The following is a 26,194-nucleotide window of genomic DNA, read 5'->3' on the forward strand; positions in this document are numbered from 1 at the left end:
ACTTCATATACTCAAGATAGCAAATGCTATATATTATCCCTTTCGCAGCTTCAGTCTCAGTGCAGCAGCTGCATCCACAAGGGGAGCCAGAGATCTGTACCAATTGGCCATACCTTGACTGGATTGCAAATGATCAGCTCACCATTGCAACTGCTGCAAGATTACTGGATCTCTAACTACCTTCACATTGGCTGAAGCCAGAAGGATACCACTTATTTAAGATAGGAGGAGAAAACCTTTCAGCTCAAGGGCGACATTCCCTCATAGTTTTTTTTTTTAAAAAAATAACATTTTATTAATTTTCCAAAAATAACAATGCATAAAGAAAAAAAACATAAACAAATTTTTAAACCATAATTTTTTGCTTGACTTCCCTCCACTCCCCCTCTTGGTTCCATTGTTTTATGCTTGTTCATGCACGCCTGTAAAACCTTACATTCTTAACAATCCAATTTTAAAACCTTCATCATCTTACTACAAGTGACTTTTAAAAGTTATACTCATGTAGAAATCTATACACAAAGCTTTAAAAATATGCATTAAACATTTGCCCCCTTTAAAAAAAAACAATCAAAGTCCTCTTTCTTTCTTGGGTTTCAAGTTGACTACCGTATTTTTCGCCCTATAGGACGCACTTTTTCCCCTCCAAAAATGAAGGGGAAATGTGTGTGCGTCCTATGGGGCGAATGCAGGCTTTCACTGAAGCCTGGAGAGTGAGAGGGGTCGGTGCACAAGGCTTGCGGGCAGCAGCCTGCAGCCCACAAGCTCGGGGGACAGCGGGGAGGCACAGCGCCGCCATCCCGCTGTTCCCCGACCTGGTTTGGATTCCCCAACCTGGTTTTGGGGGGAAAATAAAGGAAACTTTTTCCCCTTTATTTCCCCCCCAAAAAACTAGGTGCATCCTATGGGCCGGTGCGCCCTATGGGACGAAAAATACGGTAATTTGTCCTGCATAGTTCAATAATTTATTTTGCCAATCTTCTTTGGCAGAGGCCTCTTCCTTCTGTAGGGGCTCACATTTCCCTCATAGTTAATGTTCCAGACTAATGGTGGTGGGGGGGATGGACAAGGCTACCCACACATAAGCTCATAAACACACACGTGCACACTCATTCATTCATTTACACACATTCATTCATTTTCTCACTCTCCCCCCCCACCTGCAATTAAGCTTGAAAATTAAGCTTGCCACACAATTAAGAATTGCCTTTCCAGGAGCGAACTGACTCTTGTTTCTGTGGCTAGGTGTATTTCTGCCTCTCATCGCATTTTTTGGTCTCAGTCTCATTTCTCCCCACCTCCACCTGCCTCTTGCTTCAACTTTTGGTGCTGAAGTTCCATAAGCAGGTGAATGCTTCTGAGCACAATGAGGACAGCTGCCAAACAAGAAAAGCTGTGGTAGAAAACATGAATGCACTGACTGGTCTGTTGAAAGTCGTCGTTGCCGTCGTCCCCCCGCCCTGCCCTGATTTGTTCCATAGCAAAACTTAAAAGGCAACAAAAGTTGTTAGTAATTCTGAAGAGTTCTGAAAGAACAGAAGGAAATGTTTGAAGCTGAGGGGTGGAAAAAACAACAGTCTTTGTTCTTTAAGCATCAAGGACCAGAATTGTGATTTCTGGAGAGAACCAATTTGGATGAAATCATAAAGAGCTACCTGTGTCACGCAATATCCAAAGCAGACATTCTTCACTTTGCATATTCATGATAATTGTGTGTGTTTTTTGGCTGTTCTTGCAATAAAAGGGGGCAGTGTTTTTCAAACTGTTGGGATCCCCTTCTGAACATACGCTGCCTTCTGGGGATCCATGCCAGTTACCTTTGCTGTGTGGAAATTCTAATGGTCAGGTATGTGCATTGACATGAACACAACCCTGAGGACAGTGGTAAATACTCTGCTAACGGTTCTTTAAGTTGGAGTCCCCTTGGTCCCATTTTCTTGCCAGGTGATCCAAGGCATTAGAGCTGTACACCTTTCCAGCCGTACTCTAGATCGCCTTGCACAGAAGATTCCTGTATTGCAGGGGGCTGGACTAGATGACCCTTGTGGTCCCTTCCAACTCTACATTTCTCTGATCTTCACATCCAGCAATTTTTATCTCAAAAGGCTACATTTGGGCAAAACTGGTGGGGGGATGGGACCAAAACGTCTAGGTGACAAGCACACCCCAATCCCTGCTAAAATGAAAGCAAAAGAAGAGAACAAAAATTAAAAACTATTGCTTCATAGCAGGAAAAACAACAACCCCATTTTGCACCCATGCAAGATGAAAAACTGAGTTTAGAAAATAGCTATTTTTAAAAATCGCAAACAACCGGACACACAGACAGACAGCAATTTCTTTCGATGTAAATGACCACATCTAACTTTCTTTTCATTATTAGACTCTAACTCAAGGCTGAGTGCTAAAGCGATAGCATGACGTTACTAGGCAACGGTGCCAGGCAACGGCACACAGTCTGGGTGGCTAACCACAGCTCCTTGACAATTCCCAAATTCAAAACAAAATTGTCTGGAACGGAAGTGCCTTTCGAAGCTTTGATTCCCCCCCCCCCTTCTTCAAAAATATAAAATAAACGAAGCAGAAAGAAGATACGACTTTGTTTATAAGAAAACACAAGAAAACAGCAAAAGTGTTTTCAGGGAGGGACAGCAGAAGGAATAAACATTTATTTTGCAAAATCTTTTTATATTTGTTCTTTAGAGTGGGAGTGGTCTGAAGATCAAAAGAACCGTGGTACTTCCAGAGAACCAGACCACACACCCCTCTGGGTCTACAGTATAACTAGGGTCACGGGCGGTGCTGTGCTGCTCTCAGTCACAATATCCACAGAGGAATGTTGCTCAAAACAGGATAGCTTCTTTTTTGAATATTGATTTCTGCCTTTCTGATTTTGTACTCAGGTGTACTCAGTGACCTGGTGCTGATGTTTACGAGATCTAGGCACAGGCTCGTGTGCGCCCTTCCCTTTCCCTTACTCCACCTTTCCTGGTTTTTACCTGGGGCAACCCGGTCAGTTGGGCAGGGTACAAATAATAATTATTCTTACAATGATTTACATGGTCTTTGCAATGTCAAATACATGCAATTGTGTTAACCATAGCCGATTATCAAGACCAAGTTCTGGAAACTAGACTCAAGCCCCCGTTTCAGAGTGCTTTATATTGCAAATGGATTGTTCAGATGTGGTTTTTATGTCCACATATGATTGACTCTTGAGAGTCCCATGGACTGCAAGAAGATCAAACCTATTCATTCTTAAGGAAATCAGCCCTGAGTGATCAGTGGAAGGACAGATCCTGAAGCTGAGTCTCCAATACTTTGGCCACCTCATGAGAAGAGAAGACTCCCTGGAAAAGACCCTGATGTTGGGAAAGATGGAGGGCACAAGGAGAAGGGGACGGCAGAGGACAAGATGGTTGGCTAGTGTTCTCGAAGCTACCAGCATGAGTTTGACCAAACTGCAGGAGGCAGTGGAAGACAGGAGTGCCTGGTGTGCTCTGGTCCATGGGGTCACGAAGAGTCGGACACGACTAAACAACTAAACAACAACGATTGGCTTGTTAGCTTCTACATATCCTGTTCGGATATTTGATGCTATTCTGCCACTTGTCATTTTGCACAAGTGTGTTGAGCTTGATGGGGAGGGTCAGGGCTGGACTGCTTTGTCCCCTCCCTCAGTTACTCTTCTCTCCTGCCCTCCCCCATCTTTTCCATTCTGGGCATTTGTGCAGGTATCAGGGTATGCACACCTTTTCAAAATATGCAAGAGCAAATTTAACCAGCCCTTGCCCTTATATAAAAACTTCTCATTAAGGAAAGTGGAGGTTTGCAGTATCATTTCCAGTCAGCATTAAAAACAAACAAACAAAAAACACACAATACTGAGGCAGTGTTAGAAACTGAGATATGAAAGTTAGGAGCTAAATGGCACCTTAAACCTAGGTTATGGGTGCAGCAGCATAATGTCTAGACACTCTTTTTAACACACTGTCGTTAGCCGCTCTGAGCCTGGCTTCGGCTGGGGAGAGTGGGATATAAATAAAATTAATTATTATTATTATTATTATTATTATTATTAACAAGAATACAAATATGAAAATGAATGAACTGCAGCTAAACTCTTGTGTTCTTTTTTCACTTGGTCTAATCCGCATCTGAAGATGGCAAAAAATAAAGCCATGCTTCCCTTGCCCACCGCCCTAATATTCACAAGAGGGTGTCTTCTCCAGTCTTCAGTGAGTGGCTGGAAGTAGAAAGGCAGAAAAAGATCCTCCTTTCCTTCCACTCTGCAGACAAGCCCTGGATTCTCCCTACACCTCCTTTCCTTCATATATCTTTTTGGCGCCACAAGTAACACATATTATAGGCCTATACAACTGTTGGCAGAGATACCCACTTTGAGTGTCCAGTTCACAAACCTAAGACTTTGTTTTGATTTTAAGCATCACTGTGAGAGTCTGAGGTAGGTAACACTTTAACATGCACTACTTAAACCACCGTAACTAACTGGCTAGTATATTTCAAATTAATGTACTTTTAATGTATGATATGCTTTTAAACAAGACAACTAAAACCTGAACAAAACATGTTGGGTTGAAAAGAAAACAAAGAAAAAGTTTCCTGGTCCTCAATCCACGCATGTTTTACTTGGGAGGAAACCGAATTGAACTCAGTTGGGATTTACTTCCAAGTAACAGGCAGATCCAAATTGAAAACAACCCCCCCCCCATGGCACCCAAATTGCTTGTTTCTTATATATTGTATTTTATTGTATTACAGTTTGAATTCCTTAACATTGTAAAGCACAGTGCATTAGAGTTGCTAAACAGACAGAAAAAGCATAAAGTGGTCCACCAAGATGCTCAGCGGTTTTCAAATGGACTCTGGGTGGGAAGTTCGGAAACCACATTCTGCCTAGTTCTCCTTCTACATCCCACATGTGTGAAATTCCACCCAAGGTTTAATTTCTCCTGTGCAATTAATTACCCCTCCCCCCTCCTTGAGAGGGAAGGAAGAAAGCAAGAATAGAACAGAGGCAGGCGCATGGGCCAATCAGGGCTGGCTGAATTCAGCGCGCTCCAGAGGCAGCCTGGCAGCTGGTTAAACTCTCCTTACCCAGCCCCTTATTGGAGTTTCCCCTTCTGCACTGAGGATGAAAGAGAAATGCAAAAAAATGAACAGGCTATCACACTGCTCTCTCTCTCTCTCTGCAAGCATTCACTGGATTTCTCCTCTTCTCCTCCTCCTCTCCTCTCAGGATGCCCCCCTCCTTTGCAGAGTGTCCCTGTCATTTTCAAAATTTGCTTCAGGAGCTCACAAGCCCATTCCTCCAGCAGTTTCAAGGAGGACTGCCATGATCTTTGTTTCCTGTCCCTTTTCAGTGGGTGAGACTGATGGGGAAGGGAGGGAGGGAAAAGGCAGCTGTATTCCTAAGCCTAAAGGTAAAGGTAAAGGTACCCCTGCCCGTACGGGCCAGTCGTGTCCGACTCTAGGGTTGTGCGCCCATCTCACTTAAGAGGCCGGGGGCCAGCGCTGTCTGGAGACACTTCCGAGTCACGTGGCCAGCGTGACGAAGCTGCTCTGGCGAGCCAGCACCAGCGCAGCACACGGAAACGCTGATATATATATATATATATATATATATATATATATATATATATACACACACACACACACACACACATACACACACACACATACACACCGCTATAAAGCGGTACCTATTTATCTACTTGCACTTAAGGGTGCTTTCGAACTGCTAGGTGGGCAGGAGCTGGGACCGAAAGACGGGAGCTCACCCCGCCGCGGGGATTCGAACCGCATTCCTAAACCTAAGGGCAGCCAATTTCAGGCTGCCAAAAGGGAAACTAAGGCCAGCTGAGAGGTGGCACCTATCAATTTGCCTGATGCTGCAGAGATCTCCTGGAAGTCTCATGCTGAGGAATTTCTCCTTCCACACCCTCAGCACCAGGAGTGCTGTGCCCAGAGCTCAGAAACTGCTCACACTAAAGAAATTCCCTTTTGCAAAATGCACCTAGAACAATGGGAGTTTCCAACCCTGTACTGAGGTCTTGAACAAGAGTAATATTTAGCTACATAAATCTGATGTTTGATTGGTGTATATATATATATATAATACACAATTCCCATAGCCCCTATAACTATTAACAGTATAGCCAGGCATTTTACACACACACACACACACACACACACACACCCCACAGCACCAATGAACTACAGGAATTCCGATAGAGAGATCTCACTCAAAACCTGCAGTCTCAGTCACTTTGTGAGAAGATGCATCTTGCAGCCTAGCTAAGATTGGTCTCCTCCAAACATAATTTACACATGCCTATCCAGAACTGGACCATAAAGAAGGCTCATCACTGAACAATTGATGCTTTTGAATTATGGTGCTGGAGGAGATCAAACCTATCCATTCTGAAGGAAATCAGCCCTGAGTGCTCACTGGAAGGACAGATCCTGAAGCTGAGGCTCCAATACTTTGGCCACCTCATGAGAAGAGAAGACTCCCTGGAAAAGACCCTGATGTTGGGAAAGATTGAGGGCACAAGGAGAAGGGGATGGCAGAGGACGAGATGGTTGGACAGTGTTCTCAAAGCTACTAACATGAGTTTGACCAAACTGCAGGAGGCAGTGGAAGACAGGAGTGCCTGGTGTGCTCTGGTCCATGGGGTCACGAAGAGGTGGACACGACTAAACAACAACAGCAACAACAAATCCCAAAGGTGTGCTGGCCGCTATCCTAATCATCATTATATAGATAGATAGATAGATAGATAGATGATAGATAGATGATAGATATTTCTCTCTCTCTCTCTCTGTATGTGTGTGTGTGTGTGTGTGTGTGTGTATGTGTGTGTGTGTATATATATATATATATATATATGACAGATTCATGAAGGATAGCACTATCAACAGCTATTAGCCGCCAAAGCTAAACATACAAAGCTTCAACATACAAAGGCTATATCAGATGCTGAGGACAAGTAACATGGTCATTGCATTTATGACCTGCGCATAAGCTCCCAGACATACCTAATTAACTGCTGCTGGAAGCCAAATGCTGAACTAATGTGGACCTTATTTTCATCTAGTTTTTATGTACACACATATAATAACCGGGAAAATATATAAGGGAAAACCATTCCAGAGCTCACTTTTTGCATACACATTAGCTCAGTTCTGCAGAGGAAAGGCATTGAATATGTATGGAGTTGCTCCACATTCATTAGAAGCGAAGAAGTCTCTAGGCAGAGCCCATAATGAACTTCTCCTTCTAAAAGATTAATTCTTGGGAATGAATGGATGTGCTCAACCATAGCTAGGTTTCCCGCCCCCTGCAGGTGGAAGTATTCAGCTGGCTGAATCCCAATAAATCCTATGCCCCAAGGAAACATTACAAGCCAGGTCTACAGAATATATGACCCACCAAGCTGAACGTGGCCCACTAACTACTAATTATGGTCCGCAGATGCTTGACAAGCTCCATCCTATTTTTCCAATCCCAAACAAGCAGGTGGTTTATGAAATCTTCAGTGAATTAGTAGATCACGTGCTATGCATGCTTGCTACAAACTCCAGCAACAGTAGAAGCTTTGAAAAATTGGGCATCATGTTGACTAAAGTGTCCAGAAACCCATTCTTCTATTTAAGGAGAGTGGACAGCATCTGTAGAAGCTCCAGAATTATTCGCCTTCTTGCCCAACATATCTGTAACAGATCTCAGAACTGGTCAAACCCACAGAAATAAGCAAAAGGATCAATTTATTTCACCTGCTACACAGAACTGTTCAACAACCATCTTTTGGACCTTTTCCTGCCACTTTCTGAGTGAAAAAGAAATGGTCACAACAAAAGGAAGAAGAGTCATTAGTGGTATGGAGAAAAGAGAGGCAGCTCTTATGAGGGATGCATGTGTGAAACCAAGTGTTGCAGTTTGACACTGAGCTGTTCGCCAGGGGTGGGGGACAGGAATTGAGTTAGGCCTCGTCCACAACTCAATTTGCTTCACTGTTTTCCACTAAATCAGACAAAATGGCAAATGGGTTTTCCATGGACTGCCATTTGTTGTGCTAAAATGATAGAGAAAACTTTTGTGATTGGTCTAATGACTAAATACAAATAAAATCTATGAGGAGGAGGATGCACAAGTTTTTGTGCAGCTTCTTTTCCATGAATGCTTTGACTCATTACCTATTATAAATTCAAAACATTTTTTAGGGGAACTTTAAACTAATCACCTTCAATTTACATGCAGTCAAGAATCCAAATACAAAAATCAGGTAAGTGTAACTTAACACAGAAGTAATTTTTGAGGCAATACAAATTACGTTTCCTATTACATAAAGCCATCTAAAAACCAAACGTTCCGATGACATTTCGGATTTCTGTGTTTTACTAAAACTGCAACCTACACTTTTGCTACTTTCTAGGGAAAGCTTCATTAACTTTCAAGGCCACGTTCAGGCCAAAAGAAAACAACATTTTCTTCAGAGATCTACTAATTATTTCCATAATCATGCTAATGCTGGTTAATAGTTGGAACAGAAGCTTGTGTGGCTCATTTAAAACATAATGGTTGTGATTCTGCAAGTCAATTAGCAGTCTTGTTGTATTTCAGGGCAAAGGAGTGCATCCAGCCAAAATATGGGAAAACAAAATCCACAAGTTCTGTAAAATATCACATTACCTGTAAGGCATGGTCCTGCTACCATTTCAATCCTCATTGATTTCAGAGAAACAATTTAAGGTAATGTTTAGTTCTCACACTGAAACTATGGGATTGGAAGTAAGACTATCATCAAATTAAAGGACTCTCAAGTCAGTTAATCATATTAGTTTCAGCCAACTGAATTTGTATATGAGTAAGCAAAATAGTTCTGAAGAATACTTTGCATGTAGATTGGGGCGAGGAACCTGTGCTCCTTCAGATGTTGGTGAACTGTAACTCCCATCATTCCTCACTCCTGGTGATGCTGGCTGGGACTATTGGGAACTAGAGGTCATTAATACGTGGAAGCAGAAAGGTTCCCCAACCATTTTAGAATATTACTTCTACAATGCACAAAGAAGCACTCCTTTGTGTTTGAGGGAGAAGGAGGAATTCCTCTTAAGATGATGCTTTGCTGTCAACAGTTTTTAGAAAGGGTGTTAGGGGACGGGTAGTGTCCAGAAAGATGTCTAAACAAAAAAGTATTTGACTGCTGGAAAAATGAAAGCTAGCTTAGGCTCCCACAGAAAGGAGCTCCACAATATGAGAGCAGCCACCGAGAAGGTTTCTCATGTCCTCATCAAACATGCCTGTGAAGTTGGCAGGACTGAGAGAAAGGCCTCCCCAGAAGATCTTAAAGCCCAAGCAGGCTCATATACGGAGATGTTATCTTTCATATACCCTGGACCCAAGCATAGGGCTGTGTAAGTCACTTTCAACTGTGCCCCAAAATAGACTGGTAGCTGGTAGAGTTTCTTTTGCCCCTGCTAGACTGGAGCTGGTCAGCAATCTAGCCACAAGCATCTTGGACCTGCTGAAGTTTCCAAACACCTCTCCAAAGGAGTGTCTAGGCACGCTTTTTAAATAACAATAATACAAAGCTGAAAATGAATGAACTGCAGCCAAAATATTACGTCCATTTTTCACATGTTCTAGTCCTTCCCCTGCCCATCCCCCTAATATTCTTAAGAGGGTCTCTTCTCCGGTCTTCAGAGAGTAGATAGAAGGGAGGAGGCAGAGAAAGGTCCTCCTTTCCTTCCACGCTGCAGTTTTAATCTGAAATCTTAGGCGCGGTATTGCGCCCAGAGCTCAGAAACTGCCCGTCCTAATGAAATTCCATGTCGCAAAATGCGCCTAAAACAATGAGAGTTTCAAACACTGTTCCAAAAGTAGCCCCATGTAGAGCATGTTACAGTAATGCACACATGTTATAACTAAGGCATGTGTTACCATGGTCTGATCAGACATCTATAGGAACGAGTTTTAAACATACAAACACACTCTTGGCCACCACTGAAACCTTGGCATCTAGGCTCTGGGTTTAATCCAGGAGAAATGTAAAGCTAAATAACCTCTCCACCCAGCACAGCAGCACAATGGGGAAGAAAACTGCATCCATCATCCGAAGAGCAGAGAGGGCACAGTGCCACCTGGCACTACCACACTGGCCTTGGGAGGGGCACTAAAAAATTGCTCAAGGCAGCCAGACTCAATCAGTGATTTGCTGCAATTTCTGCTGTAGCATGAGTATGGAAGAAGAATTTTCTGTATGCAGGGAAGCACCTTTGAAACTAACCTCATGAGTAAGATTCCTCAAAACTCCTAAGATTTGCCTAGAACATAGCTCAACTGAACTATTTTTGTCTTTTAATTTCTGAGCCAATTTTCCCCATCTGTGCGTCACCCACAAATCTGATTATATTCTGCTCCTTAGCTAAAAGCAGAACTTTACCTCTCATCAAAATAAAGCCATCACATATTTGCTTTTTCAAATCTCCATCTTCACACTGAGAAAGCAAATTCTAACTTTAATTAAAGTAATCCATCAGCGGTATAGAGGAGACTGGGATCTAAATGACTCTCTCTATTACCTGGCGATGGTTCATATGAGCTCAACAACTGTACTAAGGCAAGAGTCCCAAGAGAACTGCTACCCACACACGGTTCAGCCTCCACAAAGGCTATATAGCAATCTACCACAGCTATGTCTGTCTGGAAGGACAAATGACTGTGCTGTCTCCTTCCCAGTCTTGTCCACGGCAATACTGATAAAATAATTTCAGAACTATTGACTGAGCTGGTAAAAAGGTGTATTAACAAAAAGGTAAAGGACCCCTGACAGTTAAGTCCAGCCGCAAACGACTCTGGGGTTGTGGCGCTCATCTTGCTTTACTGGCCGAAGGAGCTGGCGTTTGTCCGCAGACAGTTTTTTCCAGGTCATGTGGCCAGCATGACTAAGCCACTTCTGGCAAAACCAGAGCAGTGCACGGAAACGCCCTTTACCTTCCCGCCGGAGTGGTACCTATTTATCTACTTGCACTTTGACGTGCTTTTGAACTGCTAGGTTGGCAGGAGCTGGGACCCAACAACGGGAGCTCACCCCGTCGCGGGGATTTGAACAGCCGACCTTCCGATCGGCAAGGCCTGGGCTCTGTGGTTTAGACCACAGTGCCACCCGCATCCCTAAAAAAAAAAAAAAAAGGTGCATTATGGTAGGTTATATGCCATCTTCCACTGGTGTAGATGCCAGCTTGGTGGTAAGGGTTGCTACCAGCAGGGATCCTGTTCTTTTCGCAGCTGTATGAGCGGCATAATTTCAACAGCTGTACTTTCCCCAGCAAAAAGACAGACACAGTGCTCCGGGTGGGGTGTGGGGAATCCAGTACCTGACATGTCGCCTATTTTGCAGGTGTTCAAAGGAGTCTGCCAGGTCTGGAAAGGGGCCAGCCCTATAGGGGGTTAACTTCGTTACGCAAGTACGGAGTGAAGGAGAACTGTTGCGCTTATGACTAGAGAGAAGGAGTATAACACAAGCGTTTTTAATCTTCCAGCTGAAAAACCTGGCATTGTTTCTCCCCCTCCTCTCCCCACTTCACAAAACATGTATAGGTTTGATCTAACAGTTGGTGTCAAAAACAAAGGCTTACTTGTTATCTGTGTTTGCTGCTCTCTCTAGTCCTGTATTCTAAAGGTTTTGCTTATTTAATGCATTTACTATTCAGTAGACAGGTCTAAAAACAAAAGAAGTTGGCTTACAATATTTATGAAATGCAAGAGGTACAGATTTAGTATGACAATGCTACAATTAATAGAAATTGGATTTGATATCCCGCTTTATCACTACCCGAAGAAGTCTCAAAGTGGCTAACATTCTCCTTTCCCTTCCTCCCCCACAACAAACACTCTGTGAGGTGAGTGGGGCTGAGAGACTTCAGAGAAGTGTGACTAGCCCAAGGTCACTCAGCAGCTGCATGTGAAGGAGCGGAGATGCGAACCCAGTTCCCCAGATTACGAGATTACTGCTCTTAACCACTACACCACACTGGCTCCCAAATTTGTAACAGAACAGGGTATCAGGGGGCTGCATCAGGATTGCCACTGGAAATTCAGATAATCCCAACTTTGATGCACCCCAAGACATTTTTATTCTGTCAGGCTTTTAATTATTTTTTTTGATAACTATTAACCCTTCTCATTCGATGCCATTTGAGAGACTGTTGCAAGAATTTTTATTGCTTCTAGGTTTTACTGTATTGAGATGTATATTTAACATATGTAACCTTTCTGAAGGTCAGAAGGCGACATAAAAACAAATTTACTGTATAATGCTGAAAAGATTTGCAGATAAATAATTTCAGCCTTACACACAAAAAGCTCTGTTAATAAATACACATGATGAAACATAGCAAGATGGCATGTACTAACTCTGAAAACACCCATTAACAAATAGTTTTTGAGTAAGACTGCACCATGTGAGCTGTATATGAGAATATGGTACAGGTAAGATGAGAGAGAGAGAGAGAGAGAGAGAGAGAGAGAGAGAGAGAGAGAGAGAGAGTTCTCTTTACACTTTGGCACATCATTATCTGCCAACAGGTACATTAATTGTGAAATAAGCTCTGATCAGAATTTTGAAATAGCACCCACCCACCCCCTAAACACCATGGAAACTGAGAAAGAGGCGCATCACCCAAAAATCATCATTATCACTACAGAAATTCAGTGATGTTTCTGGATAATTGTAATCAAAGATGTCAACAAATTTCGTAATTCCTTGCCTGGCTCATAATGTTTGGTTGTATTAGAAATCGTGTGTTAGGCAGGCCTAACCTCCCTATATTGTTTTAGATACTTGCTGGAAACCTGTTATTTCAGCAAGCCTACCAAACAGGTATTTGTTTTCAACTATGGTGGTACCTTGCTTTACAACCATAATCTGTTCCAGAGGTCCGTTTGTAAACCAAAACAGGTTGTAACCCAAGACGCGCTTTAGCCAATGTTCAGTGGTACCTCGGGTTACATACGCTTCAGGTTACAGACTCTGCTAACCCAGAAATAGTGCTTCAGGTTAAGAACTTTGCTTCACGATGAGAACAGAAATCGTGCTGCGGTGGCACAGCTGCAGCAGGAGGCCCCATTAGCTAAAGTGGTGCTTCAGGTTAAGAACAGTTTCAGGTTAAGTATGGACCTCTGGAATGAATTAAGTACTTAGTCCAAGGTACCACTGTAATCCAAAAAAAGGTTGCAAACTGGGACACGCACTTCTGGGTTGACATGTTTGTAATCCAAAACGTATGCAAACCAAGACGTATGCAAACCAAGGTACCACTGTACTGTATTACAAACTGAATAGCTATGTTCTGCCACCACTGTTGTATACAATACGCCTCTCAATACGCCTCCCAACCAGCAGCTGGGAATGACAGATGGGGAAGAGGGCTGTTGTGCTCTGGACCTGCCTCCATGCTTCCCTTGGGCATCTAGCTGGCCACCGTGGGAACAGAATGTAGGACTTGATGGGCCTTGAGCCCAAACCAGCAGGGCTCTTCTTATATTTTTGGATTGTTATTTTATGTGTATGTTTTTTTAAATAGGTCTGTGGCTTTTTAGCTGTGTATTTCATACAATTTTATCATGCATGCTGCTTGAAGAGCTCTTTGATTAAGCTCCTTTATCAATATTTCCACCTAAGATACATCAACAAATAAAATTGGCCCCAGATTTTCTTGGCCAGGTTGGAATGCAGAATGATATTCTGCACATGCACATTCAGGCTGGCTAGGTCACTTTGTAGGTGAATGTGAGCAACATCATGGAAGGGGTGTTTCTAGGACTAAGGTGAAACTGTGAATCTCCCTTGTTATTTTTGCTGTTGGAATGCTGCATGCTGTTTGAGTAATCTTGTTATATTCATAGTACAGTGGTACCTCGGGTTAAGTACTTAATTCGTTCCGGAGGTCCGTACTTAACCTGAAACTGTTCTTAACCTGAAGCACCACTTTAGCTAATGGGGCCTCCTGCTGCCGCTGCGCTGCCACTGCACGATTTCTTTTCTCATCCTGAAGCAAAGTTCTTAACCCGAGGTACTATTTCTGGGTTAGTGGAGTCTGTAACCTGAAGCGTCTGTAACCTGAAGTGTCTGTAACCCAAAGTACCACTGTAAAATGAATGAATGAATCAACATTAGAAGACCTTGTGGGATCAGACTAGTGGCCCATCTAGTCCTGCAGACTTATGGGAAGCAAGCAAGCAAGCAAGCAGAACATTGTGCACATCTGAGTTCTTTCAAGCTAATCACTTATTAAACTCTTATTGTGAGCCGCATGATCAGACCACTCAACCAAGCAGCCTTCTGTTGGAGGAGTATCTTCTCTCCACTTGAGATAATTTTCTCAACTAGTGCCTGCAAACATTTTATGTAGGTACTGTTTCCCATCCACACCTAAAGTATTCTCTCATTTTCAACAGTGTTTGTTTGGGGAGGAAAGGCAGATCACCACCACTGCAGTGAGAACTTCTATTCCCAGGAGAAAATACAACAAGGCACATGCTTGTGACACCATCAGCATGCTTGCACAAACTTTCCAAGGCAGGAAAGAACTACTGGGAAAATAGTCTTCCCCTCAACACTCTCAAAGGAAGCTCATAAAATTCTAAGACAGCTCCAAACTGAACCACAGACATAACCTATCACTCAAAAACCTCCAAAGAACATAAAGAATGCATTTTCCTTATTATTGTTGGAAAACATCATAAACGTGTTTACTGAAAAGCAAATCCCATTGATGGGACTGACTTTAAAGTAGGTTAAGATTATGTTTACACAGCCCAAGGAAAATGCCACCTGAAAGTGGTCATCACAGAATCAGCTAGTATACATTCCTATAGACAAAAGCAGGAATCCAGAGACCTGCTCAAATAGTTCCACAAATAGTTCTTTAAACTTGTGCTCCTTTAAATTAGGACCCCTCAAGCTGGATGACAAAAGATGTCTGAAATGGAAGAACATTGTATAATACAGTTTTTATTTTGCGGAGGGAAAATATTTTCATGTAAACACAAGTCTGGTATGCCAGCTGAGATCCTACCTGCCTGTGCACTGTCTTGCCCTGGTTACATGCCCTGGTTATCTCCTGCCTGGACTACTACAATGTGCTCTACGTGGGGCTGCCAGAATGCGGCAGCTAGACTGGTGACTGGGAGTGGACCACATAACACTGATCCTGAAAGACCCACATTGGCTCCCAGAACATCTCCAAGCACAATTTAATAGTCAGCACCAATGCTTTGAAGCCCTAAATGGCTTCGGCCCTGTAAATATGAAGGAGCATCTCCGCCCCTATCGTTCAGTTTGGACAATGAGATCCAGCTCTGAGGGCCTTCTGTGGTTCCCTCACTGTGAGAAGTAAAGCTACAGGGAAACAGGCAGAAGGCCATCTCATTAGCTAATGGGGCCTCCTGCTGCCGCTGTGCTGCCGGAGAATGATGTCTGTTCTTATCCTGAAGCAAAGTTCTTAACCTGAAGCACTATTTCTGGGTTAGCGGAGTCAGTAACCTGAAGCGTATGTAACCCGAGATACCACTGTATAGGGAAGTTTTTAAATGTGGAATGTTTTTTATGATTTTATGTATTTTGGAAGCCACCCAGAGTGGCTGGGGCAACCCGGTCAGTTAGGCGGGGGAGGGATAATAAAATTATTATCGTTGTTATTTTTGTTATTTTTAGTCCATGGCACAAGTAGCTCTTTGGATCCTGATGGAGACGCACAAAGCCAGGCATCTGATGCAGCAGTTTAAAACATCAAATCCACTTCACCTGTCCTTTAAAATACACAGTATTCACAAACTTGTGGAAAGGATCACCAATAAGGGAATAGTTAAGAGAATAAAGGGGTCAATTACATAAATGTAAAATTAGGATAATGTGTACTTTAAAGCCAATGTGTATACTAATTCTTGCCTAAACTGCAGCAGTCTGAACACTAAAAGTATAACCCAGGAATATTAAACACCTTAAAAGCTAGCTCCAGTCCAGATCACTTAAACTGTTTATTGCAAGAAATATCACAATTATGCAAATGTTCAGGTTAAAAATTTTTTCTGGCCTCATGTTTACAGAAAGAATTTCAAAAGGTATATTTTGAAATCTATTGCTGACGAAAGTTTGAGATCAGCATCAATTGCAGCTAATAGAACAAGAAGCTCTAGGAACAAATCTGTAATATTCCTTTTTGGGAAATGGACTCCGATGAAGAGAAGATTTTGGTGAGGCAAGAAAAGAAGGCATTACTGGAGATCATGGGAGGGCAGAAGGATAAATGAAATAAAGAAGAGATGTTGCGAGAGTCAGCAAGGCAGAATGGACATGTGCTGATTAGACTGGGGTTCATATCCCTGCACAGACATGAAACTGACTGGATGTTCCTAATCATCGCTATGGCTGTGTTTGGACATCGCTAAACTATGGCGGAAGCAAGATGTGAATGAATCTGGACTCCTCCCAAGCTCCCACTTACCCACTCCTCCACCTACACAGCCAAGAGGAGCCGTTCAGAAATTTACTCTTTTAGTTAATTTCAGCTTCCTGTGTTGTCCAAACACAGAACTATGGTTAAATTGCCTGTGGTTAGCTAAACAAGCCAGTGTTTTAGAAACCACAGTTTGAAATGAGCTTGTTTAAAACTAAGTACAGTTGTAGTAGACACAGTTTGCTGGACTGGACAATTTAAGAGCCAACTCCTAGGGGCTGAGGTCCCTTTGGATGCCCCAATAAAATATTTGAGGGGGCCAGGGGACCCAAAAGTTGATAGCCATTGTCATTCAAATGGTGTGTGTGTGTGTGTGTGTGTGCGCGCCACATCTTGTGATCGATTATGCAAGTGGGGCTTATCTGAGCCCCCCATATATTTTATTCAAGTTGGCACCCCTGCTGGACAACATGATTGTTAACCAGAAAGAGATGAAAAGCCTTCCAAACTCCTCATCTTCTGGGGAGGGGAGATGTGAGCCCAGGAGAAAGCTAGGCTCTTTCATGTCTTGCTAAACCATAGTTTGATGTGATGTTCAAACAGTCAATGTCTCAAACAAAATCTACCTCATATGGTTCCTATGAAATTAAAGTTTCTTTAACTAATTTATCTTTATGTCTAGATCAGAAAACTGTAATTTAAAGTCAATTTAAAGTACCCTCACATGCCACTTACGCAAACCAAAAGGATATGTCCAGAATAAGTGGCTACTACTTTCTCATTAGTGTTAAAAATCCTCAGGGGTAGTAGTAAATGCTTAGCTTGGTTACTGAAAACAGGGAACAAGGAACAGAGATCTAATTCTTTGAATTAAAAGCAACACTACCAGGCTTTTTTTTTTAAAGGTGAACTGTGAAAAACCCTGTTTCTGTTTGTTAAAGGCAGTTTAACATTTCTTTCACTGCACCTCCCCCTGCCCCCCGCTCAAGGTCTGGGTACCATGATTCCAAAGGGTTTAATTGAAGAGATCTGGCAGTGTTTTATATTTAACAAAGGCATCCTTTGATTCAAGAGTTCATTAGTCAGTGGAGTTAAAGAAGTGCTAAGAAACGAAAAACAAAGGCTTGTTCAGTTTCCCTCTCTTGAGATGTCATAATCTATCATGAACAGACAAGACCTGAATTTCTAACGTGTATACATGAAGCAGAAAACCACCTTTGACAAAAAAACAACAACCCAAAGAAGCCAAACAAACAACAAAGAAGCCTATTTATTTTCTCCTTTCTCAGAAAATAGCTTTCTTGTGTTTGCTGTCACCTTCTCCTTTCCTCCCCATTCGGGAGGACAAAAATCTTAGTGCTCATGATTACTCTGGAAAGGAATGACTTCAAATAGTTTATTGTAGGGCCATGGTCACAGCCCCATGTCCAAGGTGAGTCAGCTGAACTGCACTCCACCAGCATGAGAAATCCATGCATGGAGAGTAGTCATATTACCAATCAATGTACTTTGTTCTGTGGGCAATGCCTCTTTTGCAGAATTTATACTGCTCTGCTCCATCTGGAATGGTTTTCTCTACTTGTTTTATAACTGTAGATTCTATAGCTGAAACCAGGCATGTCCAAAGTCAAAGTCCGTTTTGGGGGCCTAATCCTTTATTGGGGTCAAATTCTAAAAAAAGCTCAACAACTCCACGCATGTTCACTTCATCAAATCCGTCCCTCTTTGAAAAAAGTTTGGGCACCCCGGCTTAAACCCACCCTGGGACCCTATGGTAAGGGCAGATAAGAAATCTTATAAACAAACAAACAAACGTAAATAGGTTCTAAGGCATTTATAGTTAAGAAAATGGGTTAATACTTGGCAGAGCAGGAGAGGTAAGGTTCAGAATGGTCTATACAAAAAAAATAATCTGTTGCAATCTTTAAGGCTACAATCTTGGAGGAAAGAAAGACAAAGAGATCAGGCAAGAGTTGCAGTAGGAAAAGGGAAGGGAGGAAGGAGGCAGAAGAGAAAGCAGCGAGTGAAGGAAAGCAAACTTTTTAAATCTCTCCGGGTTTCAGAGATGCCAATACATCTCCTTGCCAAGGGCGCAAGGGAGCCTAGGTACGCCTCTGCCTGCCAGCCAATATAAGCCATTCGCATGAAAGAGCCAGAAGGAGATCTCGGATGTTATCCCTTTCAGAATGCGAAGGAGACACCTCAGTTCTTGGAGGACTTTTAGGAAGAGATTGGTCATTGCAACATTTCTTTGAAACAATAAATAATTACTCAATAAATTAAGGTAAAGGTAAAGGGACCCATGACCATTAGGTCCAGTCATGGCCGACTCTGGGGTTGCGGCACTCATCTCGCTTTATTGGCCGAGGGAGCCGGTGTACAGTTTCTGAGTCATGTGGCCAGCATGACTAAGCCGCTTCTGGCGAACCAGAGCAGCGCACAGAAACGCCGTTTACCTTCCCGCCGAAGCGGTAGCTATTTATCTACTTGCACTTTGATGTGCTTTCGAACTGCTAGGTTGGCAGGAGCAGGGACCCAGCAACGGGAGCTCACCCCGTCGCGGGGATTCGAACCACCGACCCTCTGATTGGCAAGTCCTAGGCTCTGTGGTTTAACCCACAGCGCTACCCGCATCCCACTCAATAACAGCTTTAAACAGCTTTAAAAAAATAACTTTTTTTTCTTATTTCCTATTGGGCTCTAATTTATACTAAGCCTTATCACACCCAATTTTGCATCGGACATTCCCAAACACATGATCACAAAAGCTAGATTTTCTATTAATTGCAATAAAAGAAGTCAATTAGTGTGCATAGACCAGCTTCCATCAAACTCCATCAGCAGCCAACCATTCTGCAGCTGATGGAAATAATAAGAGAAACAGCAATACTCTATTAAGCTGCCTACTTGAGTCAAGTGCCATGCAGACCTTCCCGTTCCAAGAGCAACCTCCGTCTCCTGTAGGAACAATGGCCAAAAATGGATTGCGACACTTCTTGCTTGTATGAAAAACAACAACCAAGTCATTACAATAAAATGCTGAACTGCACCCCCCCCCAATGTCTCAGCTGAATAGCTGAATTAGCAAAAACCTCTCTCCAAGAAAAACATATGTTCATGTTATACAGGTGCAAAATCCAATTATGAAATCATTACTCCATCATATAAGCGCCACAAACAGGATCTCGGTGATTCGGCTTCTATTCCTTTCTCTTCCTTTTAAAGTAAATGGGGATCTCTATGGAAACTATTTATTTATAACATTCAAAGCAGTTGACTGCATTGCTAAATTGCATGTGTCAATGTAGTACAGCTCCCCCCACCTCCACTGGGCCCTCAAAATTACCTGTTTTTAATGTCGTTTTCATTCAGAATTAGAAAAAAAACCCAGGAAGCTGCCTTACACCAGGTGATTCCATTGGACCATTTAGCTCTTCCAAGGGAGGTTCACCTGGAACCTATATTTAGGAGCCAGGTGAAAACATTTATCTTCAACCAGGGGTTCAGCTGATTGATTGGCATTCTGTGGCTTTGAAATGTGTTTGTGGGAGGGAGGCTACTGGTTTCTGTTTTATTATGTATTTTGTATTCTCATTTTGTACTTTTTCTGTTGTAAATTGACCTAGGATCTTCAGATGAAGGGCGTTATACTAATACTAATAAGTTCAGCACTGTCTATGTAGACTGGCAGCAGCTATCCAGGTTCCCAACAGGAGAGTTTTCCTGCTCTATCTGGAGATGCTATAAATCAGGCACGTCCAACAGGTAGATCACTGGCTGGCTGTGGTAGATCACTGGCTCCCCGCAAAGAAACTCAACAAGTAAAAAGTTTGGCTCCCCTAAAAAAGCTCGACATTTCCCCCCCCCCAAAAATGGGGTTTTTCTGCTCCCTAAAAAAAGCTCAACAAGGTTGACCTGAACCCCCCAAAAGGGGGTAGATCAGTGCCAGTCTTTGTGAGCAGATCGCAGTCTCTTGGGAGTTGGCCACCCCTGCTATAAATTGAACCTGTGTGCAAAGATATGCACAAGCATGTTTAGTTGTAGCATATGTGCATGTCCACAAATTCCTATATAGCTGCATGTAAACACTAATCTGAATGGCCCAACTCCAAAAAAAGAACAGCTCTTTCATTCCGTATTTGTGGATCTACTTTGGTTCAAAATGTAGAAAGAAAAAAAAAGGACATTTATGATCTGATCTATGATATAAACCATGGTACTGACACAGAACCAGCCCTTCTCTATCCAGTCTGTTGCTTTCTCCCCATTCCCCGCCCCCTCACTGGGCTCAAACTCCCACCACCAGCCCTGCTCCGTTCCAGCCCAGAAACATGGTAATGTTCCTTGAAACATGGTAATACTTCTTGCACTCCTGGATAAAGGACAGAAATGCAGTGTTTGTAGGTGGGTTTAAAACCTCTGACTTTCACATGGGTGGAATGTAGCCCCCTGTACAAATACAAGAGATACACCAATAGGTCCACTCACCTTTGCTTTTGCCCCCATCCCTGGAATACTAGCCATGTTGGCATAGGGTGTGTCATTTCAGGGGGTGAAACTTTTTGATGTTTTGGGGTGTAAGGAATTCAGATCTGCTATTATTTTTTGTGATTGGACAACATTCAGGTCTACGTTTGACGAAAATTCAATAAGCCCTAATGATAGCATGCAGTCCTCTGGCTGAAGAGGGTTCCTCACTCCTGCACTAAGAGAGATTTTGTACTATGAATAAAAAGTTACTGGCTCCATTTGACTGCAGGACCCAAGCCCTGAGGTGAGGTAAAATTACCCTTTACCAGGACCCAAGGAACTATGGAAGTCTGGCAGCAACCGCGTTACAAAGCAGGTAAATTGTAGATCATGCCTGAGGGTATTTGTTTTCCTGTATCCACATACCTATTGTGTTACAGCTGAATAACACACCTATTGTCTTACAACCCTCAATTAGAGGATTGGGTTATGTGGGCAAACTAAAATGTGTAGCTTGAAAGACAAGAGATTTTCCTTCTCTCTATATGGTGTGCTCTCACAAATGATACCAGTTCCAGAGTTCCTTGTGCACATATATAAAGGAAGGAGGGACAAAACACCATAATGATACCAGGGACAATGGGAGGCAGTGTTGCTGGTAGGATTTACAGTCCCAAAATGTATGTATCTGTCTAGTTCACAAATGCACACACCAATGGTCACCATACTGCCATGTCTAGAAACATCTGCTTTACAACTATCCCAGGTGGGTTCCTAAGAATTTTCCTTATAAAATGTCGCATCTGAAAATATTCTTGAAGGTCTGCTTTTTTCTGAAGCAGAGAAGAGTATACAAACCACTTCAACCTATTTATTAAATTATTTTACAAAAAAAACAACCAATGGATTTTCTGTGCAGTGTCAGGGTGTGTTGCAGAAGCTGAAAGAAGTTTCAGCAAGTTAACACTCATCAAAAACTGCAGGCATTCTCTATGGGGCAAGAACAGTTATGCCACCTAGCTATTTGTCTATTGAATATGAACTTGCATGAGATACAGACTTTGGAAAAATGTTTGCAGCTGCACTGATCTATAAAAAAAATCAAAGTGTTAACTGAACAATAACCTTACTAGGACCAACTAAAAATTACAAAATGGAGAGCACACTTCAGGACAGACATTATAGTAAACAAAACTATGAAAGGAGGGGGGCAGAGAGAAGGAAATGGTAGGAAAGTCCCAACGTAGGCCATGGTATCATTTCAGAAATGAAGAAAAAGTGAAGTAAAATAGAAACTTTTCTTTCATGACTCATGAGATTGTTTTGCATGGGATGGGTTCATGTTATGTTTATAGGAGGCAGCCCTAAAAGAAGAAAAGGGGGTCACAAGAAGCATGTCACCCTAGGAAACAAAGAAGTGTTAAAGTCTTTTGAAGCTGGGAAGTAGAGAAGAAGAAGAAGAAGAAGAAGAAGAAGAAGAAGAAGAAGAAGAATGGAAGATACAGTGGAGCATAAGAATGAGGCAAAGGAAGACTCTGTGTCTGAAAGAGGCCAGGCACGATGGGTTGCAATTAAAGCCCCAGGTCTCCTGTTTAATTGGCTGACGCTATCCTGTCACATGCTGGCAGGCCACATTTATCAGGAAGCAAATCCAGACAAAAAGGATCACAGAGAAATCATAAATACAAAACAGAAAAGGTTCACTGACTAGTAGAATGTGTCCAGTGAAGTATAAAGGAACTGAAAAGGTCCACTAAATTTACAGACCACAGCTCAGTAATAGAGCATCTGATTTGCACACAGATGGTGTGAGGTTTAATCCACAGCAACTACAGGTGGGTTTGGAAATGTTCCCCATGTGAAATCCCAGAGAGCCATTGCCAATCAGTGTAGATTAGAGGTGGGTAACTGGATCCGACTGGCTGGTTACCTCCTCACAACCCCCATAGGGTTGACACCTGCCAATATTCTGACATGATGATGCCAGGTGACCTGCCTGTTCAAAAGAGGCTACCCTAACGGATAAATTAGTAACCAATGAAAGAGGGTGTGACGAAAAAGGATGGTCACAAACCATTTTGGACTCATTGGCACATTTTGAATTCTGAGAGTGTGGTGGGGTGTCAGTCACAAAATGGCTGTCATGGGGGTGAGTGGTGGCGTAACACAAAATGGCCATCATTGGAAGCATGACGTAGCACAAAATTAGAGAAACGGCCACCCCTAATATCTCTATCCTTACCATAGGAAGATAGCTATCTGCTGGTCCTGATTGTGGCGATCACACAAGACTGATTTTACAAACATAAAGACAAGCCCTCAAATGGTTGCTGTCTAATAGCAACAGGGAACATTCCTAAGTACCAGTAAAAACACACACAGTGACCACACCACATTCACATTCATTTCACATAAATCTTTTGGAAGGTACCTGCACATTTTGACTCATAACTTTCCTTCTAAAAGGACTAGAGACTTGTTGTTAATGAAAGCTGGGAGTCTGGGGCACCTGTCTGGGGGTGCCAAGGAAAGATTTTGGGAACCAGGTTGGTGTCCCTACAGCAACCTCGTTTGAAGATGCCCTTTCAGCATCAGTCAGCTGACTAGTGCTGGAAGTGCACCTTCAAAAGACTTCTCCATAATTGTCAATCAAGTGATTGTCAGTTACAAGGAGTCCCTTTGAATTCTCTGAAGAGGGGTGAATGGAACATTTCCCCCTCTGCAAAGAACGTGGTTTTGGTCCCAAGAGCTTCCTCCATCATTTTGTACCCAAGCTGCTTCTTCCACCCTCTAGCACTTGGAAGTCCCCAGCTGACTGTCATGGATACAGAGCACAGCACCAACAACCAGCTGATTTGTGTCTCTGCAAGCTCCCTTCAAGCACTGAAAATCAGCTGGTTATCAGTATCTGCAGATGGCCTGGTGCTGCACTCTGAGGGCCCAACAATAAGCTGATAGCTGGAGTTTCAAAAGGCCTTGTTGGAGGGCTTTGAAGACACCAATGGTTGGCAGTGCCCAGAAATGCCTCCCCCCATCACAACTTTATCTGCCTCACAACAGATGTCATATATGGTGTCAGATACAAGGCAGGTGTGTGTGGCTTGACCAAACTGGTCTGGTGGGCCAAAGGTTCCCAACTTCTGGTGTAGACCAAGGATGGGGGGGCCTTCTTCAGCCTCATGGGAACCTTCTGGTTCTGTGGGCAAGGCCAAGAGTTAAAGGGGTTGTGGCTAGAAGCACAAAAGTAGGTGGAGAAAAGCAGACTACATTCTAGCCACACAAAAGTCAGAGGCTTCTGTGCACATCCTTCTATCCTGGCAAGCAAGAGGGATAGGAGGATACATTCTTACCACACAAAAGACCTTGTGGAGAAGGACCAGTGAAAGATATAGCCTGGGGAGAAAGTGTGACATGGGGAGAGTCTGAGGGACAGACAGACTGGCCCAGAGAGCCACATTTTGCCCCTGAGCCTAAGGTTTCCCATTCCTTGTGAAGACAATGCTGACCTAGATTGTCCAGTGGTCTGACTTTCTGAAAGGAAGCTTCCTATCTTCCTAGGGAAGCAGTATAGCATGGGAACTAAGAATTCACTTGCAATGCTTCCAACCTTCTAAGGATCTCCGTGGAAAGTGGAAATAGCAGCATGTTGGAGAAACAAGCCCTTTGCTCATTTTGGAGCCACGACAAATACTTGGGCATGGTGGTTACAGCTGCACTCACTGGCAAATACATGTCCCTCAGACACAAGTCTCACTGAGTTGGGCAAGGACCATAGATTGGTGGCAGAGCCTCTGTTTGCATGCTGAAAATATCTGAAGCCCTTGCAGTCAGTACAGACAGTGCCGATGTCTGATTTGGTAAAAGACAGCTTCCTATATTCCAATGAACAGGAAATATTCCGAAGGAAGTGTGCATAGGACACAAAACCTCAATGATTAATAGTGCTTATTCTACAACCATCTCTTTGCCCAGTAATCTTGGAGGTGCAGTTTAGCAAGTTACATATAGGGAACACAATTTACAATAATGCATGATCAATGTGTTACTTAACTTCACCTAATAAGCTCTCTCTGGCAACATACAACAATGACAGAATAACAGTTATCATTTCATGGGTGGGTCTTCCCAACCCTCCCCCTGCAAAGGGGAGCCACCAGAATATATTTCTGATATTAACACAATTTTGCTGCCATCTGACTTTTCTTTATTTTCAGATCCAGCTATGTAGATTAGACAAGAGAACACATGAGCATGACAGTTGTTGCTATAGCAATATACCTCCAATGATTTTTATAAGAACAAAAAAACCCCACTGAAAAAGTACACAGCTTAGTTATCAGATTATTAGGAAGACCCAGGATATCATTTTTAAAAACAAACAAACAGGTGTTTCCTGACTAGGACAGGAAACACAGAGCACTGACATAATTGATACTAATCAGAACATTCCAAAATTTACGTTAGGGGAAAGCATGCAGTCTTCATCTCAGCTGAAAGGAAGAGACAAGTGTATCCATTAAATGAATTTAGGCAGTCCTTACATTTAAAACTTTTTTCTTAAAGTAGCTTTAAAGTAGTTTTATGTCCAGTGTCGGAAAAATGCATAACTATCCACGAAAAGTTCAAGTAAATCAATGGTAGTGAATTTAATAATCAGCAATTAAGATGCACTGTGCTGTAGTTAGATGGGCTCACAGCAGGACCAACTTCCCTCATTTAGAGCAATCAGACAAGTAGGTCGGGGAGCGAAAACCGAAGGACTGGCCAGGTATAATCGGTGTCGAAGGCTGCAACCCCCAAACACACTTACTTAGCAGCGAGTCCCACTGAAAGCAGGAGCAGGTAACCTCCAAGTATTCCCTATTTGCTATTCAGACGCCTGAGATTTAAGGAGGACACGCTAGCGCTAGCGGCAACCACTTAAAGCAACATTTGGGGAGTGGTGGGGAAAAATACACACACAGCTACCTTGTTCTCCCCTTTTCCACCGGACCCCCCCATAATGTCCCAGACCTGGATGCAAACGCGCAGCAGAGGCGCGCGGACTCCGGAAGAGCTGGAGCAGGGCGCGCTCCCGGGAGCCGGGGACTCACCTGCGAGGCTGCCGGGTCTCTGCAGGGTGGCGGTGGCATAGAGCTCCTGCGAGTGCTTGCCGTACTGCTCGGAGGGGTGCACCAGCCTCTTGGTGGGCGACAGCGTGGCGTAGGTGCCGATGGTGGAGCTGAGCTGGTGGATGGGC

General features: G+C 43.1%; 2 protein-coding genes across 6 annotated transcripts in view; both read right to left on the reverse strand.

The window, feature by feature from the left end:
• Positions 1–26,194, reverse strand: part of CTNND2 (catenin delta 2) — a 245,222-nt gene that overhangs the window by 218,795 nt on the left and 233 nt on the right. For 3 of the 5 annotated variants that reach the window (XM_083623766.1, XM_083623767.1, XM_083623765.1), the window contains exon 1: positions 26,049–26,188. The gene's annotated coding sequence lies outside the window, so the exon portion shown is untranslated. Of the gene's footprint in view, positions 1–26,048 lie in introns of all 5 variants that reach the window. The other 2 variants (XM_083623764.1, XM_083623763.1) reach the window with 1 other exon arrangement.
• LOC310767376 (catenin delta-2-like) overlaps positions 1–26,194 on the reverse strand; it is a gene marked incomplete at its 3' end in the record, with an annotated part of 296,885 nt that overhangs the window by 562 nt on the left and 270,129 nt on the right. The window lies entirely within an intron of this gene.

The sequence above is a fragment of the Podarcis filfolensis genome, assembly GCF_964270895.1.
Source record: "Podarcis filfolensis genome assembly, chromosome: 7".
NCBI classification, from domain to species: Eukaryota; Metazoa; Chordata; class Lepidosauria; order Squamata; family Lacertidae; genus Podarcis; species Podarcis filfolensis.